Raw genomic sequence first — 6000 nt, 5'->3', positions numbered from 1 at the left:
TCATAAAATTCAAGAAAATACAAAAGAAAAATAGTTTTTCCTTACCAAAATCAATGGAACTAGAGTTTCAAAATATTAATTAGCCATCTCTCACTCAACTCTCTCTCACTCTAACACTCTTTCACTCTAACTCTCTCTCTCTCTAACCCACGACCCTCTTTCACTCAACTCTCTCTCTCTCTAACTCTCCAAGACCCTCTCTCACTGTTTTTCTCTGTGTTTTAGTTGCGCACACTGGAGAACCAGCAGAAATGAGTTTGTTGCCTCCTGTGCGTGTATTCATTCAATCACAAAATCTTTAGATGTAACGCTCGAACGTTTAAGTTGTACGTTTGAACGTTATATTATCCCGCCCAAATTTTAAATGACGTTCAAACGTTAAAAAACTCGGATAAATTTTCTGCAGATAACGTTCGGATGTTTTCTATACATGTTCGAACGTATCTTCCTATGACAGCGCTAGAAATTTAGCGGGAAATTTTTTGCACTTTTATTTTCATGTTCAAATGTTAGGAAATTTGGTGTTTGAACGTTTATAAATTTCCAGTGATTTTCATCGACTAACGTTCGAACGTAAAATTTTAACGTCTGAACATTTCAGATCATCATAGAGGTGCCTAAATCGAGCGGGAAATTTCCCGCACTTTTATTTTCATATTTGAACATTAGAAAATTTGGCATTCAAACTTTTCAGATCATCACTGAGGTACCTAAATTGAGCGAAAAATTTCTCACAATTTTCTTCTCTTGTTTGAACGTATTATAATTGTACATTCGAATAATATCGATTTCCTCTCATATATCTCCATTAACGTTCGAATGTTAAATTGAAACGTTCGAGCGTGAGAAGATCATCACAGATATGAGGAAATCGAGCAGGAATATAATATTAACGTTCAAACGTAAAAAATGCACATTCAAACGTTATTTTATTCAATAGTTAGTATTTATTAATATAATAGTTATATATATGTATTTTTTTCTAGATACTCATAATATTTCTCTTCAATATAATCTCTTTTTATTTTTGAAAAGTTGAGAAAAATGCTAACATTTTGAGACTATTTTCTTCTTTCATATAACCCACTTGTTTGAGATATTCTTTGTTACTTATTAAATTTTTCTTTACTCAATATGTGTATTTGGGCATCATCCTCAATCACTTGTGAATATGTTGGAGAAAAATGTTCATTTTTAGTATAATGAGATGTGAATGCCAAGGTGAGTAATCTGGACTATATATAGTATACTATATATATAAATCAATAATATATAATTAATAAAACTAACAACAAAACTTATATATATAAAAAGATAAAAGATAAAAGATAAAAGATAAACAAATATGTAATAAACCAATAAAAAATTCTAAAAAGACTAATAAAAAGAAAAAAACAAATTGTTTGTTACAAATGTGGAAAAGTTGGATATTATAAATCAAATTATAAAGTCAAACAACAAATTAATGAACTAGATATATCTGAAACAATAAAAGAAAAATTATTAGACATTTTTATAATACATTCAAGTGAAAAGAAAGAAAACTCTTCAGAGGAAGAAGAAATATATCAATTAAAAGAATCAAGTTTTTCAGAGCAATCTTTTGATAGTGTGTAATACCCCGTATTTTAATGTATTTTTTAATTGAAGGATTTTTTTAATTAATTTAAATATTGGTTCTCTTGTTTTAAATTTATCGTATTTATCGTTGGATTTATTTTATAATTTTTGTAAGTTGTGAAATTTGCTTTGATGTGCTTTCTTGGTATTAATTTTCGTTTTGCATTTAAATTGCTCTTTACTTTAAATCAGTTTAATGTTGGACTTTAACTTTTTTTATTGTTAGATTTTTTATGATTATTTCATTTTAACTAGTCACCGCGTTTAAGTTATTTTTTTGAAATCATTTTCCTTGGATGAATTTTGTGACCCAAGTTGTGAAGACTGGACTACATTTTTTTCCCTCACATTTTCTTTTTCCTTTTTTCTTTTTCTCCTCTTTTTCTTTTCCTTCTCTTTCTTTTTCTCCTTATTTCTCCTATGTTTCCCTCCCAGCCCGCACGAGTCCCTCCCCTCCCCCCCGTTCATTTGCTTCTTCAGCCCCAAGCACCGTCATGCACCATCTATGACCACCACCGCCCCTCCCAACCTCTTCCATACCGGCCGGCGACCACCCCCTTATGTTTTCAGCTCCTCCCGCGCGACCGTTAACCTCCACGTGCGACCTCAAGCCACGGCATTCTTTGCGTCCTTGCGCCCCCTTCACGCCACCTCCGGCCCCCATTTCTTCACCACATCATCCTTAACCTCCCAGTAACTTAAACCACCCATCTTTAGCTCCGATCCGTCACCAGTGAAACTCCACCATCTACTTTTTCAATTTGAGAATTTTGGCCTCCAAACACCTACCACGCCGCCACCCACGGCCAACCACCGCCACCATTAGTTTCACCAACATCCCTAAGCCCTTCCCTAGTAATCTCAAGTCTTCATTTGTTCCCGTTCAAAAGTTGAGTTTTTGAGATTCACGGCCTTTGTCCATTTTTTCCACTATTACATTGTTGTGTCGCCACTTCTAGCACCTCTGTGATCCTTCGAAAATTATACTATAGCATTGTAAGTATTTTACCAAAGAATTTTAAGATTTAAATGTATTTTTTTTGCGCTAACTCTTTTTTACTGTGAATTGGTTGGTTGTACCGTACTGAGTCCGAGGAGTAAGGGGGTCGGTTGGATTGGATGATGAAGTTGTTTGTGTGATTGGTTTATGCTATGACATTTGTTGGCTGTTTTGGGTTTAAATATTGGTATTTTGAGTTTGACATTGATTATGGTGGATATTGATAATTTTAGAAAGTGATGATATATTTTGAGATTATGAGAGTTTTAAATTTTGAGGAATTAAAATAAGTTATTTTAATAGCTTAGGCTTAAATATCGAAATACGTGATTGATTGGAAACTTATGAAAATTACGTGATTATTTTTATAGGTGACGATTTATAGTTGACTCGACATTTTTGAAGAAAATTCTAAAAAGTTAAGAAGTCTAAGTAAGCAGGGTTCCTATGCTAGATTTGCATAAAAATAAAATGGGCTGAGGTTGATTTTTGAAAATAAGCATGTTTTGTTAGGAAAAGAGATTTGAACTACCTTAGTTATTTGTTCTGCATTACTCACGAGATTCTATTTCAGAATAAATTATTTTCTGGCATGATTGGTGTAGACATGAGGTATTTTGCATTTTGCTTCTGAACTGTGCAAAAGAGAGCGAATATGAAAGTTTGTGCATAAAATTATGTTTTGTGATCTAATTCTATTCTGTTATGAAGATGTTTTGTACTCTGATATGATGTGATTTCAAAAAACTTTTGGCATGGCATTCTGAATCGGGATTTGGTTTGTGGATGGTGATCTATTTGACTTACCACGGGTGCTAATAGTGGCTTCTGTTTGGGTTGGTACCAATTGTTCTGTTTCTGGTGCACCCACTTTGGAAACAAAGTGATTTTTCTGGTGGTCTTTCCTGGATGCACACTCAGGGCTCCGAGAATAAATAAGGGGAAGATTCACATTCTATTTTTGCTCGGTCAGCTACCGGGGTTTGCACAACCTTACCACGGGGGTTAAACATGGCATCTGAGGTGATCTGATGTTCTGGTATGATGGTGGTCAGTTATGCTATGTCAAAAGACTTTGAATAATAATATTTTTCTAAAACTTTCGCTCTGATATTTTCTATAACATGTTATGATTTTGCATTCTGAAAGGAAAAATATTTTGTTCAGCATTCTAAAATCTGATAAATGCTCATGTTTACACACTAGTATATATTTTATGCTAACTGAGTTGTTGATAACTCTCCCCTTATCTCCATATATTTTTTAGATGATTTGAATATTTCAGCTAAGAATCAAGACTATGAAGCATTAGGTGAGATGACTTAAAAATAGTGGATTAAGAATAGAAAGTTTACGATGAGTATTGGTGATTTTGTTAATTATATTGTTGAAATGTAAGTTTAAGTGACTTGTTAATGACATGGCAGCATCTACTCATAAGGAAACTTTTGGTGCTAAGCAGGATCATCAAGGAAATAATATCATTTATGAGGGAGGTGAGGTGACTGCTCAGCATGAGGTACCATCTGACCATTCTCCCCTGACAGTCATGGAAGATACTACGTCTAAAATTGGTAAGAAGGAATCTTGTAAAGCTCCCAATTGGAATAGGAGAGCATGTGCATGCATAGTTACTTTTAGTAATCAGGTTTTTGAGATAGATAAGGATCTAGAAATGTTTGATCAATCTGCAAAGAGGAAGGCTTTGGGAATTAAGGAGGGAGGTGGAGAAAAAATAGCTAAACTGTTTTTAAGAGATGAGGGGAGTGACAGCTTATTAATCGCAGAGGCTGCTGAGCAACGGGGCAAAAGAGGCCTGATGTTTTAAAAGGGGCAAAGTGGAAACGGATGTCCATTCTTAATAGTATTTCATCTCCAACTGCAGATACATCACAGAGGATTTCTGCATCCCGTAAGTGTAAGGCGAAGGTAGAGGATGATGAATTGGAGCTTGTCAAAACAAATAAGCGTAAGCATGCTAGGAATATTTCGACAGAGGGTTTTGCGGAGACCCAAACTTCCATATCAGGGGTGGCTGACGATCAGCCCCGCCGAGAGACATGAAACTCCTCAGCTAGAATGTACGTGGGCTTGGGAACCCACGCAGCATTCGGACCCTTTGCGATTTAATCAAGTAGGAAGCTCCTGATATTGTGTTTCTTCAGGAAACCAGGTTACAGGTGCGTGATTTTGATTCTGTTAAGTTTAAGCTTGGATTTAGTAACTGTTTGGCTGTGAGCAGTGATCAATGAGGGTCGGAGTGGCGGTATCGCGATGATGTGGGGAAGGGATGTTCATTTAACGATTTTGAATTACTCAAAATCCCATATTGATGCATGTGTTATGGTAGATGGGATTAGTACGGATATGTTTTTTCTTATGTGGATTTATGGGCATCCGGATCATAGTTTAGACACAAGACGTGGAATTTTATTCGTTCCTTGTGTAGATAGGATGATGAGGCATGGTTGGGGTTTGGGAATTTCAATGAAATCCTATATCAGCATGAGAAATGGGGAGGCTGAGATAGGCTTGAAAGACATATGCTTGACTTTCGAAAGGTTGTTAATGATTGTTTATTGAGGGATATTGGCTTCAGTGGTCCCAAGTTTACCTGGTGTAATGGGAGGGTGTCTGGTTTTAGTATTAGCGTACAACTGAATCGGTATTTTGGGAATCCACAATGTTGGAATCGGTATTAGCGTAATACATGAAGGGGCTGCCTATTTGAATCATATACTGATCTGTTTACACTCAGAAGCACCTACTGTGGCAAGTGAAAGGGAGAAGTTGTTCAAGTTTGAAGCTATGTGGTTGGGAGAGAAAGGTTGTGATAACATTGTGGAAGATATCTAGAGGAGGGGCACGAACAATAACTTTATGGATGATTTGATGAACAAGATCTCAGCTTGCGAGCAAAGGCTTCAAGTGTGGAATCGATCTAGCTTTGGCCATGTGCAGAAGAGACTTAGAGAAGCTAAGATTCGATTAAAGCAGTCGCAAGAAAGGGACCCAATGAGTTTAAGAAGGGCAGGACAATAGGCTATCAGGGATGATGTTCATAAGTGGCTGGAGCGGGATGAAATCATGTGGAGGCAGAGGTCTAAGGCACTTTGGCTTAGGGAGGGGGACCAAAATTTGAAGTTTTTTCATACAAAGGCTTCTCATAGAAGGAAGAAGAATTTGGTTGGAAAATTGCAAAATGATGAGGGTGAATGGCAGGAAGGGGAGATGAGGGATGGTTTTATTACTGAGTATTTTCAGCAGCAGTTTTCAACTGTAGGTCAGAGAGGTCCCATGGATTTTCTTGATGCACTGGCAGGAAGGGTTTCAAATGATATGAATGATGATTTATGTAAGAGGTATACAGAGGATCAAGT

Source organism: Juglans regia, chromosome 14, assembly GCF_001411555.2.
Source record: "Juglans regia cultivar Chandler chromosome 14, Walnut 2.0, whole genome shotgun sequence".
NCBI lineage: Eukaryota > Viridiplantae > Streptophyta > Magnoliopsida > Fagales > Juglandaceae > Juglans > Juglans regia.
Note: the sequence above shows the minus strand (reverse complement) of the source record.